The 17,490-nt window shown below is 38.2% G+C and overlaps 1 long non-coding RNA gene across 1 annotated transcript; it reads left to right on the top strand.

Moving 5' to 3' along the window:
* Window positions 1-6,205: 6,205 nt before the first annotated feature.
* LOC138915399 (uncharacterized) lies at window positions 6,206-12,341 on the top strand. The gene is made up of 3 exons (XR_011421291.1): window positions 6,206-6,577; window positions 10,728-11,000; window positions 11,479-12,341. It is a non-coding gene; the product is annotated as an uncharacterized lncRNA (long non-coding RNA).
* Window positions 12,342-17,490: the final 5,149 nt, after the last annotated feature.

Below are 17,490 nucleotides of genomic sequence, written 5' to 3'. Positions count from 1 at the left end.
GCATGGTCCAATGGCTTTAGGCAGAGTAGTTCCCAGAAATTCCCTCCCAAATGATATCTTTTGTAATAGATGTAACCTGAAAAATAAGAGTAAAAAATATTGACACGTTGCTAGAGTCTGATTCATCATTAAAAATTGGTCTAGTTCATCATCGTATTGTATGATCGAAATGTCTCCTAGAGAGATGTCAGTCAGGTTTGCAGGCTTCTGTTCAGCCTTGTCAGATTCAAAAGCAGGTATGGTTTTGGCAACATATGGCTTCACCTTTTCTGGCATCTGGTATGATTTAACCAAGACTCAATATCATCCCTTGCTCCGAGTCTCTCTTGAGGCAGCAATGTAATATTGGATTTCCCTTGTTTCATAGCTCATTTATGCATTCCTTTACTCTCAGCTATTAGCTTTCCTTTTCTCCATTTGTCATTGATTTTTACCCAAACTTTTCCAGCTTTGGAAGAAACATTATGTTCCATCACTGTGCTGGTCCATATTGCCAGCAGCAATACTTGCCTATCAAGCACCTCCCGCCTGAGTTCACTCCCATTGCTATGGGGTCAGTTTACATAGGTACAGGACTAGTGGACTATTTCAACCACTAGGTGATATAGCTGCATTCACTGTCAACCCTAATTTTGCCAGATGGGGTGAAAATACAATCTACCCATGAGGCCCTTAGAAATTCTAACATAAATGTTTAAAGGTAAAGTTCTTGCTTAGAGATCATTCTTACTTCCAGCACTGCAGTTGTAGCTCTGGTCTTGGAGCAGTTGAGATGATGTGGGGAAGAACTGTATAGCTGTGCAAGCACCCTCCCCCGACCCTCTTCCCCAGGTCTTCCAGAGAAGTATCAACCCAAACATGCTATTCCATTCTGCAGCATTCAAAACCAGAGTGTCCCTAAGTTAGTCTCTCATAGTCCATTTTAGTAAAAGTTCTTCAGAAAGCTGATAATATCAGTAGTTTCTTAGTTTTGCCTCCCCTCACCACCTAGACTACCTTCTTGGTGATCAGAAGTCCTAGAGGTGCTATTTGTTGTTTCAGCATAAATTTGCCCTTCAGTAGTCACCCTGAAACTGGAAACTGTGGCTCAAACCAGTTAAAAATCTGAACTTGGCACAGTGCCAAGATCAGCTCCAGCACACCCCTTTACTTTCATTTTGGCTATTGCAGATTAAAACAACCAAGAAATTGTATATTTCATTTATTTTTCATTATTTTGCATTTCTTTATGTATCCAATGAGCCAATTCCTCAGGAGGTGGGTCTATCATTCCTGAATTCTATTCCTAATTTTTACCTCCAGTAACTGATCACACAGCAGCTGTCTCATCCTACAGGTGACTTGGCAGCTATCCAGGCATCAAAGGTTTGTCATCCTCCAGCTTATCATCCTGCCTTTCCCCAAACAATGCCTTCCCCATGTTTCAGTGAGTCAGGGTCATTCTAGCAAATCCTGCTACTAATGTCCACTGTATCAGAGGTCCCCAAGACCACCCTCAGTTTCAATGATTCACAAGAAAGACTTACAAAACTCAGAAGCTATTATACTAATGTTATGGTTTATAAAGGTAAAATGATACAGATTAAAGCCAGTAAAGGGGTGCTGACCAGGAGAAACCTGATGAAAACTTCTAGGTGTCCTTTCCCAGGAGTCATATAGACAGAACTTACTTCTCCCAGCACTGGTAAGTAACAGCAAATATGAATGCTGACTACCAAGGGAGCTCACCTGAGCCTTGACATCTGTGATTTTATTGAGATCAGTCATGTAGGCACTTCAGCTCCTCAGACTCCTCCGTCCAAAGCAAAAATAAGCATTCATTATAAATCATATTATTACTATGAACTAACCAATCAAACTGGTACACGTTCCAAGGCATTAGGTGTACAGAACTACTCTTATCAGGCAGAATATTTCAAAGGCTCAGAGCTCATCTCTCAGGAGCCAGCCGGGGTCCAATTGTGAAGCCAGGCCTTTCTTGGGAATACGAAGAGTTTAAGTAACGCAGGTCTGCTAAGTTAACCCTTTCCTGCACAGCCTTTCTTCCACAGAAAGCTGGAAGACTAAAAGCCTCTTTTCATTTTGAACTGACTCTGACCTTTTTAGTCCAAATATGGTGTAAGTCCATTAAAAAGTTAATAGATTTTCTATGTATCAAATTATAAATCTCCTCCATTAGATAAAAGCCATAGTCATAAATCTCTTCTAGACAGATCTGTCTCTACTTTGGGCTGAAAGTCAGGGTGGTGTGGGATAAATTAAAATTCTTAGAAGCCCAACTGTCTATCTGAGACAGTCTATGAGGGGTACTCTTAAGATACTTAGAAACCCAAGCATTTTGTGCACTTGAGAGAGTCTATAAGGTTTTGCCTTAACCTTTTCTGAAGTCTAACAAAGTGTCTTATAGAGTTTTGTTCCTGAGGTCAATCTTTTACTGGCAGCACTCTAAATTTTATCTTTGCTCTGAGGAAATTTATAACATTGAGATTTTTCACTACAAAGAGCCTGAGGATGAGAAACAGTTTTATTTTGGAACCAAGCAAGTCCTGGTTCGTTTATATTCACTCTAAATTCTGGTTGAAAATAAAACAGTTCCTTCTTTGGCTCAGGTTATTTCTCCCATATTTTATCACAGTCAGCTAAAGAAAGCCAATTGCACTTTCAACATTCTGTGATGGAAATCTCCTTAGCCACATGCGTAATTTCATTAGGAATCCTTCTTGATATCCATTTACTGAAAGTTACAGTTTTGCTTATTGATCTGACAGAAAATAAATCAGCTCCCCAGTTCCTCATTGACCTTTCAGACCTCACGGTCTCCTGAGGCATCTCCAGCCTTGTCTCACTGCCTGGCCTTGAAGCCAGTGTGGCAGGCTTACTTTTTGCTGCTTGATCTATCAGTTTCTGATGAAGATGTGTTAAAGTCTCCTACCATGATGGTAGTTTTAGCAATTTTCCTTAAGATTCCATCACATTTTGAGATATCTCTCCTCTCTCTCTCACATACACAGAGCCATTTTTACATGCAAGTTCATGATTTCATTATATCTACTAGCTTAATTGGTCCTTTTTATTACGATATACCATCTCGTATCATCTGCCCTAATGGTTTATCCTCAAAATCTCTTTTGTCTGGTATTAATATCTCTATACTATCTTTTGGTTTGCCTGGCATGTCTTTTTCCATTTCTTTATTTTCAACATTTCTGTCTCTCTGCTTTACATTTGTCTTACATAAAGCATCATATTGCTGGATTTAAAAAAAAATCTCTTTCAAGTAGTAACCATTACGGATAGATTTGGACATATTTCTAAGGCGTTATATTGTGTTCTCTTTATCATCTCTAAGGACATGCCATTTGATCTGAGACCTTAAAGATGAAAAGTATCAGGCTCAGCATAGGCCCTTTGCAGGCAGAGAGAACAAATACCAAGACAGGCAGGAAATAACTTGACATAGAATTGTTTGAGGACCTGAGAGGGGGCACTGTGGCTGCAGAGTGGTGAGCGTCCTCTGGGTGGAGTAGGGCAGGAACCAGGTTGGGGAGGGTCTTGTAGCCATGCTGAGGGTTATGGGAGTCCTGTGTCCCCACAAAGGGAGCCCCCCTTGGAGGGGAATTCTCTGGGCTTCTTTCCGTTCCAAGGGGAGCAGTGAGTTCACTGCATGGTGAGACTGGGAGAAGCAGCAGAGCATGCCCCTTCTGAGCCCTCTCTTCGTTGGGGTAATCCACCTGCCTGCAGAAGGCTGTGTCATGTCTGTGCTCTGCCATGTGATGAGCTCTGCCTGCTCCTGTCGTGAAGCCCATGGCTGTCTAGCAGCACCACTGTCCAATCCAGGGCTGCAGTGTTAGCAGCCCCACTTGGCCCACTCTCAGATCTGCATTCTCCAAACAGTATTATCAGAAGTAAAGACTGTGCTTTGCTCACTCTACACCTATCTCCTGTGTCTAATAGGACAGAAAGTCATTATTTAGTCAGTCCATGAAAAACCAACATTAATGACTTAGTATTTTTTTTTTCAAACTTTAATGGGAAGGTTTTGAAGGATTTTAAGTTGGGGTTTGGGAGTGAAATGATCTATGTTCTGTAATGATCATTTTGGTTACTGAGAGCAGAATAAAATGAAGAGGTCAAAAATGGAAGTTCATTAGTAGTCCAGCCAAGAAGAAAAGTGGGTTAACTTGAGGCTCGTCTAGATTGGATGTGGGGATGTATGACAGGGGGAGTGTATGGTATCCCTTGGTTTTTGGGTTCAGTAATTGAGTGGAAGGTGCTGCCAGGTACTAAGGTGGGAAAATCTTGGAGAATAATATGTTTTGGGGCTTACATGTAAGAACTGTGTTTGGGATTGTTGAGTTTGAAATGTCCATTAAATATTCAAGTATAGATATCAGATATGCAATTGAATTTGATGCTGAAGCTTAGGGTTACATCAGGACCAGAGGCATAAATTTGAAAGTCATCAACAAAAGGTGGTATTTAGTGCCTTTGGATTCTGAATAAAACATAACAGGTGTTTGATAACTATAATTATGTGGTGGGTGACTGTGATGCCATAACAATACGAGGTAGGGGGGAAAACAAGTGGGAGTGCAGTTATCACAATTACCAGCGGTAGAAACAGTTGCTTTATGAACTTACACACTTTGCTCACAGTTGACATCATCGGGAAGGTATCACAGCATAAAGCTGGAAAAGCAATGTCAGGAATGCTGTGTTTAATCACGAGGATGAACCATAATTCCTGGTTTTAAAATTACTTATTTTGCTTATAATCTATTGCTAGTATATAATTTTATGAATGTTATTCATTTCATAAAACAAAATTTCAGAACATATAAAAATGCATATATCAATGCTTAAACCAGAAAAAAGATTCATTTTTATTCTGCTTAACTACAAAGAATAGTTCAAAACGTTGGGGGGAAAAAACATAAAATTTAAGGGAGCCAAAGCATATATAAAATTCTATGTAAAGTATGTAATTTTTTTATTATTAAAGAAAAATTTGGATTCACTTATGATAATTAATGAAGGAAAATGTCCCAAAGTCTTTGCCATTATGAAATTGGATTTTTCTTTAACTATAAAAAATTAGCAGCTTGATAATAACATAAAAGGATGAAGCATTTGTTTTTAAATGATACAAAGTCGACTAAAACCATCACAACCACTGCCAGGAAAATATCTACAAACAGATTGTCCTCCTATTATTAGATTGGTGTTAATAATTACTCAGGCGCCAAATGGCAATTTGGAGAATTGCTGAAAGAAGACTTTCAGACCAATTCTTCCATTTGAGACATTCTGGGACTAAGAAATGTGTGGAATTGAATTAAAAGACTGGTAAAGCAACTTGTTTTCTCTTCTCTGTTACAAATAAGTTTAATCTAACGTTCTGGTTGAATCTTGGAGCTGGAGGGGACGGGAGAAAAGGAAGTGACATTTACAAAGGCCAGGGGCTCCAGGGTCCTAGTCAGTCAATAGGGATTCAAGGGGAGTTAAGAGACAATTCCTGTCCTCAGGGAGCTGGTAGCCTACTTTATCTGGCAGCAGTTCCCCAGAGAGATAGAGTCATTTTTATTGGATGAGAACATAGGGGCTGAGGGAAAGGAATTGAAAGTATGAAGGGAAGTTGCCATGGTCTCCCCCAATGTGTGAGGGTGGGATTCCCCCCCAACCTGGCTGGAGGGAGTACAGGATCAGATGCAGCAGAAACTGAAGTTTTGAGATATGTTTTAACAGGTGGAAGAACATCAACAAGGCATTTGCTATTCATTGATTCATTCATTTAACAAATACAGTATACTGCCAATGTAGCCATACTAGGCATATGGAGGGAAACAGAAATATAATAGTCAGAGGATGATACTGACCCTGATATCAGTTTCCCCACATTAAACCCAGCATATATGGGGTTAAAACCAAAACACTCATTCCCTGCTTACTCTCTGGCTTCCTGGCTCCAGAATCCACTATCCTCCATGGAGACAGACACCATCAAGGACGAGCACCTGGACTATCTCCTCCCGCAAAGAGATACAGGCTGGTGGGAAAGCTGCTGACCAGCAAGGTCACAGGCTCCCTCCTCTCTGCAAGTGTCTCAAGGCCAAAGACAGGCTGGTGGGAAAGCTCCAACCAGCAAGGCCATATGCTCCCCCTCCCCTACCTAAAACCCCAAATAAAAACCCTTCCTTTTAGGTTTTTGGGGAGTTTGGGATTTGAGCATTAGCTACCCTCTCTCCTTGCTCAGCGCTGTGCAAAAATAAAATTCCTACTTTCTTCCACCACACCCAGAGTCATAGATTGGCTTGCTGTGCAACGAGTGAGCGAACTCACTTCAGTTTTGGTAACAATTTGGTGACCCAGATGGGACAATGTCCCAGGTGGACGTCTCGCCTGGGGCACACCGGCCTCTGGCTAAAGGCCTCTCTTGGAAGCTGTCCTGCAGCTGCCTGAGCCCCTTGTCTCAGGGACAGCCCCAAGCGACTGGCTGCTAACCAGACGATGTTGGCCCACGATGCTTTTGCTTTGGTGGTGGAAGAAACTAGGTTTAGGACTCAGGAAGACGTCTCTTGTAAGTAGCTGGTAGTTTTTGTTTTTGTCTTTGTGTTAACCTTTTCCAACAGAACCTGCCGGAAATAATGGGTACCTTGGCAGCCCTCTGGGCTCCATTTGTTTTGAAGTCGCCCAACGCCCCGGCCAAATTTTGGTAAGTCCCCCAGGTGTGCACAACCGAGGTCCCTTGTCCTTGCTCATCTGGGAAGATCTGCATGGCGCATCTTCATTGTTGGGAGCCCACCGAGTGCAGGACACGGACTAAGCTGGGACTGGAAGCACTTTGGTTTTTGGTTTTGGTCTTTGTTTTGGCTTCTGTTTGTGGCCAAGGGTTTTTGGGAATGCTTGCTTGTTTGGTATTTGTTGTTGTCTGTTTGTCTGTCCTTTTAAAAGTGTTAACATGGGAGGTGCTGCATTTAGTCCACCTAAGAGCCCCTTGGGAAAAACTTTGGCTGATGGTCGACCTATAGCTATAAGCCAATGTCTAAAGAGGGATGATTTTCTTTTGTAACACCACGTGGCCACAATATTCTTTAGACTCTGGAGAGAAAAAAAAATGGCCAAATGATGGATCCTTAAGTTGGGAAACTTTTTAGAGAGCTCTTATGATAAACAACTGTTTTATTGGTACCTATGAAAAGAACAAATTAAGAGGAAACTATAATGACTAGTCTTAAGAACTTAATCAGGGGCTGGCCCCGTGGCCGAGTGGTTAAGTTGGCGCGCTCCGCTGCAGGCGGCCCAGTGTTTCGTTAGTTTGAATCCTGGGCGCGGACATGGCACTGCTCATCAGACCACGCTGAGGCAGCGTCCCACATGACACAACTAGAAGAACCCACAACGAAGAATACACAACTATGCACCGGGGGGCTTTGGGGAGAAAAAGGAAAAAATAAAATCTTTTAAAAAAAAAAAAAAAAAAGAACTTAATCAAACTTGGGGTCTCAGCTTCTCGTAGACTTACAGATGCTAATGAAAATGTTAAGTTAACAAAGAGAAATCAGAAAGGGAAGAGTCACAGGACTGGTCCCAATGGGATAAACAGAACAGATATTAAATGAAGTTAAAACAAAGGTTTTAATAAAACGCTGCCTAAGGTTGGATGGGCTAAAGGGACCCCCCCTATTGGCTCCCCAACATTAAAGGACATCAGACACATCTGTTCTATTTACCCCAGTTTGAAAAATTTAAAAGGTCAGGAGGCAAAAATCAGAGTGAGAAACCAGACCAACAATTATTTGGGGCAACATTTAGGCTACTAAGATTAATAAGACTATACAGATTAAAATGTTTAAGCTAATATTATATGAAGAGGTTATGTCAACTTTGCCTGGGTGTTTTCTTTGGGAATAAATGTTATGTCTAACTGGGAATGCTTTCACTGAACAATATTGTAATACCAAAACTTGTTAATAGAATGCTAATGTAAGTTACAATTAAAAGTATAAGTGTTAGTAAAACTAAGATAAAGTTTCGTAAAAATTGATATACTTAAACAGGCCAATTTCACTTCACGCAAACTGGTGCATGCAATTGGAAAAGCCAGCTGCAACAACGGGGAGCCTGTTTTAATCTTTTGAGGCTTCTAAATAAAATTAGAAATATTTTACTGCCTCTTAAAGAGAAAATAATTAAATAATTAAACATGCCAGCAGCCGAACCCAAATCTGCTGCTTTTGTCTCCTCTCTTGCTGAGCTTCCCAGCAAACTGAACTTCACCTCAAATTCATTCCCCCAAAATTCCTGATCTAAAATTGAAGAAGTAAAAGTAAGTAAACTTTTGAGATAATTTGGAGTGTAATGACCATTCTGAAAACCTGTTTCAGAACAGGATTCAAAATCTTTCATAATGGAAAGCAGTCTTTAATGAATATGCAAAAACTTCTAAGAGACAAAGTTATTTAACATGATATAAAATGATCTTTGATGAATGAAAGCCTGTTTAAGTTTGCTGGTTTCATTTAAAGTGAACATGTCCTCAAAGTTATCAGCATTGGCTATAATGCAGACACACAGCCTGGGTTTACTGGTCAAATGAGCTCATGTCATTTCTGCTCCAAAATTTATCAGCAAAACTCATAACTCAGTATAATAGCTAATTTTGTTTAATGTCTCATGGAGTTTTTTTTTTTTAAGATTTTTTTATTCTTTTTCCTTTTTCTCCCCAAAGCCCCCCGGTACATAGTTGTATATTCTTCGTTGTGGGTCCTTCTAGTTGTGGCATGTGGGACGCTGCCTCAGCGTGGTCTGATGAGCAGTGCCATGTCCATGCCCAGGATTCGAACCAACGAAACACTGGGCCTCCTGCAGCGGAGCGCACGAACTTAACCACTCGGCCACGGGGCCAGCCCCTCATGGAGTTTTTGTAGACGATATAAATATAATTGTTAAGAACAGGTAAACTAAATATATATATATAATTATATGTATAATAATTATACTATGATATATGTACTTAAAACAACTGAGGATAATACTTAACTGCTGTAATGTCACATGAAGTTTTTAAGAGTAATTGTTAAAACTGGGTAAGAGTTTTAAGTACAATAATTATGTTTTATAGTCTGAATACTTAAAAAACAGCTTCCAAAATCTTTTTGGAAACTTAAATTTTATAGTTTTACTAAGCTAAATTAAATAATAACAGTTTATTGGGTATCTAGGTCATTTCCACATAAGATAAAATATTAAAGGTTAACTGCTAAGCATTTATTTGTCTGCCTTTGGTTTCTTATATCAAAGAGACTAAAAAGTGCTTAGGTTTATTGATAAACATGTTATATGTATGCTGAGAAATTTTCTGTGAGAAAACATATATTTCTAAAAGGTCTGTATACAAGGAAAGTAAAATATATGGTTTCAGTAAAAATATATAAAGAATGGAAATATTTTTGTTTCTTGAGTTGAGAAAGATAAATTTGTCTTAAAGTGCTGAGACAAATTCTGAATGTAAAAAAGTAACCAAAGGTTTGTAAAAGTAAAGCCCTAAAGGGATTTATGTATGGTCAAGTTGTCCAGGATTAAAGTAAATCCAATTAAGTAAATCGACTAGTATGTCAAATGTAAACTGGTACAAAATTAAAACTTGGTTTCCTCTTTCTTAAAAGGTTAATTTTCCTAAATTTTAAATCTGCTTTTGATAAAAAGATTATAAAAAGGCTATTTTTTCCTATTTTAACTCTGTTTCCCCTTGACTGTTTCTGTTGTCACTTTGAATAGATACCCGAACATGGTTTTACAGTGAACTTTGTTTCCTATCTGAACAAATGTTTTAAAGCCTTTAATATTTGTGACAAGCTTCTCCTCACACACAAATATTCAAGTCTTGAATAAAAGCTTTCTTTTGACCTGGAAGAGGAGGGAAGTTTTCTCTGCGGATTTTCAGGGGGTCCCTGGGACTTCTCGGAGAAGTTTGCTCTCTTCCTATAAGAAAAGAATGCTAAACTAATAAGGCTTATTTTGTATGTTAAATTACATGAGAAGCATTGTCAAATAAGTAATGATAAACTTTCTTAAATGATATTGTGTAAATGAGTGTTATTGATATAAGTATTTTCCAAATTATCTGATCTGTTCTGATTGTCAGCTATAATCCTGGTTATTGTCTCAAAATGTTATATATCACAGACATGGTCAAACGCCTTTGTCAACTACCATTTTTTAATCTTTTGTTATTTATAAACAGTGACTGTTTTACTTTGATGTTTTTGCAAATAAGTTTCATCTTCAGAGAAATTCATGGAAAGGACTCTGACATTCTAGAATACAGGTTTCTAATAAACATTCAGATTGTAAAACTAAACTGGGTGAAAATTACAGAACTCCAACAGAGAAACTGATGACCTCACAAACTGCTGACAGAAAATTAAGATCAAGAACCAATTACACAGGACAGAATAAACTGATAGGGATGATTATAACTTTTATGACTTTTTAATTGAGATATTATTATTTTTAATGTTTTGCTTTTTTTCAGAGTTAAGAAACCTTTTTCTCTATTCTCTTAAAGAACTATGACTTGCAGCAATTTATAAACAAAATTGAAACATTTGTCTTTTCCTCCCTATCTGAGTCCCCCAAAATGCAAAAACTTCTGATAAGTATTCTTATTCTTATGGCAATATAGTTGTTTGCATAAGTGCAATAGGAATCTCTTCTTCTTTTAACAGGACACAATTGGAAACACTGGTTATATTACCAAGGCTTTGACTGGAACATCATATTTGAAAAAACATATGGGCTTAAATATAACAAGACAGCTTTTGAAGAATGAAGGTTGACATTCTGGAATAAAGCCACTTGGAAATATTGGCCTGGTACTGTGCTTATGGGTTCTGTAACCTGGTAAGGTTGAGTAAAGAATGTCGCTCCTTTTGGCAGGTACAAGGAACCTCAATATTTCGGGGAACCTCATGAAGAGAGGGATTCACCCAAATCTGCAGGTACTGCAGGCAGAATGTGATAACAGGTCCTTTGCTTGGCTTTCCTTGAGAGGCCTTTAAAGATCAACCTGAGATTTCTTATAAGGTTCCAGCAAAGCAGATTAAAAAGAGCCTATATGATCAACTACTATTCTTGCTGTACTTATGTAAATAATTATTCCAAATTTATTAAAACTAGACATTGTGCAAACCAGTTAGTCTTAATTTTGCTATGTCTAGTGAAATTGAGGGTGATTTTAGGGAGGAAGATTATGTTTCAATAGAAACTATAATTCATGTTTATAGATATTAGATTTTAGTTTTTTCAATTGTCCTTTTGAAATTTTTGTTTTACTTCTGTTAACTAGACTGGATCTTAAATTCTTCATCTCCTGAACTACCTGGCCAAAAACCTCCAAGCTAACATTTTCAGGGTCTTTTTTTCCCCATTATTTTCATTTAGAGTCATTGAAAACTAAATCTGCCCTTTTTCCTAAAGCCTTACAAACTGAAGCTGGAAGACCCAATATAAACTTAAGAGAGATTCACGTCTACTGCTGTGTAAGCCACTCAAAAAGCCACCTGATTGCTGCATGACACCATCAGAGACATTTCAAACTGCAAAAGATGCTTTGACTCTGACTTCTAGGAATCTTGATTGGCTGCCCCCTGGGCTCAGAAACTTGTTTATAATTTGCTCCAATCATTAACCTTGTTTTTCTCTTTAAGTTTCTCTAGAAAATCTTCTTATTAAATACCTTGTTACTTACTTACATGATACAGGCCTACCTTCAGGAGCCCACCAGCATCACTGCCTTATTAAAAGACTGGTTCAATGAGATAAAACAACCTACGCCCCATTTCAGCAGGAAGTAGCTAGATGGGTCGCCACCCCAAATCCCTAAAGATTGACGGATGGACATAAAATAGGGGGGAGTTGATACCGACCCTGATATCAGTTTCCCCACATTAAACCCAGCATATATGGGGTTAAAACCAAAACACTCATTCCCTGCTTACTCTCTGGCTTCCTGGCTCCAGAATCCACTATCCTCCATGGAGAGAGACACCATCAAGGACAAGCACCTGGACTATCTCCTCCCGCAAAGAGATACGGGCTGGTGGGAAAGCTGCTGACCAGCAGGGTCATGAGCTGCCTCCTCTCTGCAAGTGTCTCAAGGCCAAAGACAGGCTGGTGGGAAAGCTCCGACCAGCAAGGCCATATGCTCCCCCTCCCCTACCTAAAACCCCAAATAAGAACCCTTCCTTTCAGCTTTTCGGGGAGTTTGAGATTTGAGCATTAGCTGCCCTCTCTCCTTGCTCAGTGCTGTGCAAAAATAAAATTCCTACTTTCTTCCACCACACCCGGTGTCAGAGATTGGCTTGCTGTGCAGCGGTGAGTGAACTCACTTCAGGTTCGGTAACGAAGATACAGATGTGTCCTTTCTCTTAAGAGTTTGCCATTAAATACGAGATAATAATTATGAAGGTAAAATGCAGTGTGGAAGATACTGTGACAAGAAATACTACGGGGGTCTTCACTCCCTAACAACTTAGTCCAGTAACTTAGCCTAGCAAAATTCCTGGGCCTCTCCATCTCTTTTGATTAATATGAATGTTGATTATTAAGGGCTTATAGCCAGCCTCGACCAACTCAACAGGTCAATAAATGCATAATTCCTAGGTTATCTTGGGGTTATATATGGTTCTTGTTCTAGTTCACTCATCATAATTCTCCAATCATATCAGGGAACATGGGAAATCGCTGAACCTAAACTGGGTAACTGATTTTCTTATTTGCAGTTTTGTTTAAAAAGAGAAGATATGAAAATAAGTTTCAAACTATCTGTCTATTTCAATTATTCATGTCGTTTTTGGCTTCTCTTTTTGTTTCTGAAGAAAGCTATCTACCTTTCTAATAACTTGTCTTAATATTATTATGGAGTAGGTACATTAACAGTCCTGATGTCTTCTTTTTTTTTTTTAAAGATTTTAGTTTTTCCTTTTTCTCCCCAAAGCCCCCCGGTACATAGTTGTATATTCTTCGTTGTGGGTCCTTCTAGTTGTGGCATGTGGGATGCTGCCTCAGCGTGGTTTGATGAGCAGTGCCATGTCCGTGCCCAGGATTCGAACCAACGAAACACTGGGCCTCCTGCAGTGGAGCGTACAAACTTAACCACTCGGCCACGGGGCCAGCACCAGTTCTGATGTCTTTTAAAAAATGGAATCAACTTGAAACTTTTAAAAATTAACCTTGCAAAATATATAAATATGTTTATGGCAGTAAAATTTAAAAGTTCATGTTAAAAATATAGATAAATTTATTTCAATGGGAACTTCATTAACCAGAGGTAACCATTAGTAATATTTTGTTATATTATTATATTGTTTTTAAGCTTATAATTTTTTTCTTAAGAGTATGTCAGAAAAGTTTTTTCTAGATTAGTGCATATAATTCTAAGTTACCTTTTAATGGTTATAGCATTCTATCATATAAATATGCCATAAATGACTAAACTATCCTTTTATTTGGCAGTGAAGATACTTCTACATTTTCCTTATAAACAATGCTGCAATTAACATCTTTGCATACGTCTTTATTTTATTAGGTCTCATTTTAGAAATAAAATTGCTGGGTTCAAGATACTAACATTCTTAAGGTTTTTGACACATCTTGCCAAATTTTCTTCTAGAAATGTAGCAATTTATGTTTCTGATGCAGTGTAATAGAAAGTTTATTCCCTAAAACTCGTGTCAAGACTAGTTGTATTTCTTTTTTTATCTTTAGCAATTTGATAAGTACAAATCATTTTTAATTTAAAATATTTGAATACTAGTATGTTTTATTTTAAGGTATAATCTTCCGATTTTTCTTTTTCATTTTATGCAGATAAGCACAAAACAGGGGAAATTAAACACACACTTTGAACTGAGCAGGCATGGATTTAATTAATGACTTGAAGGAAAGCTTTTTTTGATTTCACACCAGATACGAGGTGAGAACTGCTATGGATTAGGCTCATCAAGGTTGAGTAGAGGCAGTGAAGGGACCCCTAGCCTTGGTCATTATCGACATTGGGCCAGTTTAACAAGGAATTTGTGAGAATAAGCGAATCTTTGGCAAATCTTAGTGTGAACTATCAGAATATGCCTGTGGAAGAGAATAAAAGTGAGTAGAGGCAGAAACACAGGGACAGCAAAACGATAGGAAATTATTATAGGAGGCAAATTATGATGCTATGGTAACAACTCTCAGAAGTTAAAAGAGAAAAATGAACTGGAGTCTATTGCATTGATCATTTCATAGTTCTAACCATGGTCTTCCAACCTTCTTCATAGATCACAACCACTGAGATCTGTGCAGGAAAGACTAACTGATAGCTTGTTATTCTTTGCTTATTTTAAAAATGCCATTATATAAGCATCTTTACATTGCCATTAATACAGGTTTCAGTTTACATAAAATGCAGCTTAGATAAGGTGGCTGTCCCTTCTAAGGTAGGAAAACCAAAAGATGACTAATGAGGATGAAGAACAATGTGTTTTCCTCAAAGCTCCAAAGGACATAGATACTGGAGTTAAGTGAACACCTACTGTATCCACACCAGGCAGTCTAGAGCCTGCACAGGGAGGAGCTTAGTCCAAGGTGAGACAGTGGGGCCTCCCACTACTCTAAAGCCAGCCTCCATTCTAGAGGGAAAAACACAAATTCCTTTTGGGGAGACTTCTTACTGCCAACCCAACTAACAAACAACATCCACAAAGAGGCAACTATAGTTGTTCACAGGTTTGGAAGTGGGGAAACACAAGAAAACCCTGGCCAAGGATAAATATAGCTTCTCTTATCCCTCCAGATTCCCCTTCATTGCTTCAATCCACCAACAACACAGGTAAAATGTCTGTTACCAAGTATTCATAGAGACCTTTATAGGTGAGATTATTTTCTCTTTCTCATGGGAGACAATCCTGTGGGGCTGGGAAACCCTGACTGCTATCTATCGTCCTTAAATTAATCACATCAAGGTCTGTAACACCTTTTTCTGAAATATTCGCTGTGCATATTGTAAAAGCAAGTTTCGTAATTCTCGTGGCCTTTTAAATGTTGTTATTAGATCAGAGAGAGGGATTTGCCTATTGAACACTGATCAAATACAGAATGACCAGTTGTAGAATGGCTCATCATTTCTGTTCCAGGAGAGGTAACAGAGGGATGCTCAGAGCACCTAAACTCATGTAGTTGCTTGTTAAACCTTCTGTATTTGTTCTCCAAAAGCGAGTAGGGTTCAGCAACAGTTTGGACTTAAAAAAATACAAAGCAAGAGATAGCTCTAGCAGATGGCTTAAATGTCTCCCTCAGAAGGCTGAAACTAATGTCAATAATATTCAAATATTTAACAGTATTTTGGGTAAAAGATAAATGAGTAACAGAAAACTTTGAACTGTCCTTAGTCTCTCATTGTCACAGAATGCCCATCTCCTTGTTTTTTCTCAAAGAATCAATATTTAGTTTGTCTGAGAGAATGGAGACACTATTAACATGACCAACACGCATCTAGCCAGAGAACTTTAAAAGCCAAACTTGTGGTAGTTGAATTAAAATGCAAATATTACTTTTTATCTCCATGGTAATAATGTCACAAAACCAAATTTCTTACTCAAGGTGTAAATCAGAAGAAACTTAGCATTTGTTAGAGTTTATCCATTCTAACATTAGAAAATGCCAATTGTTTAGGAATTTCAACACATATGGCAAGTTTTTTATTGTGAATTTGATATTCTATTGATAGATTCTAGTATAATTTATCATTACTAGAATGACTTCCCTCAGGTCATCTTACAGAAGTAGCTTAAAATCTAGAATGAAGATGTTGATTTGATCTGTTCCTGCATAAATAAGCTTTCATGTGCTTCAGCCCCAAATAGAAAATGATATTAATGTGGAATTATTAGATTAAATGAGTTTAATAGTTTTGGAAAAATTTTATTTCTTTTTTTTATGCTTTCGATGAGGAGGATTGGCCCTGGGCTAACTTCTGTTACCATCTTCCTCTCTTTTTTTTTTCCTCTCCGAAGCCCCAGTACGTGGTTGTATATCCTAGTCGTAGGTCTTTCTAGTTCTATTTGGGATGCCACCACAGCATGGCCTGATGAGCAGTGTGTGGGTCCACGCCCAGGATCTGAACCTGTGAACCCTGGGCCACCAAAACAGAGTGTGTGAACTTAACCCACTTGGCCATTAAGTCAGCCCTAGGAAAAGTGTTCTTGATCGACATAGAGTTTCTTTTTTTGTTCCAGTATGTTTTTTAAAGCAAACTGTAACCTTAATTTCACTTTGATCTGATTTATCCATTATATGCTGTAGCCTTGACCAGATGACTTCTGTTATAAGAGTATTACTTTCTATTATCAGTGCTGGTGTTGAAGAGGGGTGGTTTAGGGAGAGATGCAAGAATGATAGAGTGGCAACAGAAGACTGCAGGGTAGAAATTGTTTCACTAAGAGAATTTTAATAATATGTCCTCAGTAGAAAAAGATATCCAAGAGATCATCTAATCCAACCTCTTATTTTATTGCTGTAGGAAGTTAAGTCAGAGAAAGAAAGTGGCTTATCCAATGTTGTTGCAGATCCAAGTCCAGAATATTTGTCGGTTGAGTTTAATTCAGTGTTCTTTACACCTTGATTGATACAATTTCAACTATCTTTCATCTATCTATCTATCTATAATCTATCTACATCTATATCTATATCTATGTAATAATGCATCTCTTATGTATGTATATGTGTATTGGTGGGTGGGTGGGTGGGTTTGTACACGTGTGTATAATCTTGTCCTCTAAAAGTATTTAAATTTGGAATAAAGTTTAGAACAGTTTCCCATAGGCCATGTGACCTAGAGCCTTGAAATAAACTAAGAATTTGAAATAATATAAACATGGCTTACTAAAGAATTAAATTAAGTATTCTGAATTTAGGATTTAAATTATATATCACTTACATTAACATATTTTATCACCTATATAAGTCATAATTATTTTTTTGTGTGTATGAGGAAGACTGGCCCTGGGCTGACATCTGTTGCCAAACTTCCACTTTTGCTTGAGGAATATTGTTGCTGAGCTAACATCTGTGTCACTCTCCTCTATTTTGTATGTGGGATGCCTCCACAGCATGGCTTGATGAGCAGTGTGTAGGTCTGTGTCTGGGATCCAAACCAGTGAACCCTGGGCTGCTGAAGTGAAGCATGTGAACTTAGCCACTACACCACTGGGCAAGCCCCTAATTTTCTATTAATTTAATATTTTGTTGCAAAATCATCTAACCTGCCAAAGAAATGAGGTGTGGTGGCAAGGCTGGTCAAATAAACTACCCATGGGAAAAATGCTTCAGAAATGAGACACACAAAAATATTAGGATTTATTAAGCTAATTATAGATTAATAAATCTCTTTTTGGCCCATATGTACATTTCTTTCTGATCTAGGCAAAAGCTTATTAGTATATTTATACTTTA

This window comes from Equus caballus, chromosome 9, assembly GCF_041296265.1.
Source record: "Equus caballus isolate H_3958 breed thoroughbred chromosome 9, TB-T2T, whole genome shotgun sequence".
Taxonomy (NCBI): domain Eukaryota; kingdom Metazoa; phylum Chordata; class Mammalia; order Perissodactyla; family Equidae; genus Equus; species Equus caballus.
This window is presented reverse-complemented; position numbering and strand designations above follow the sequence as displayed.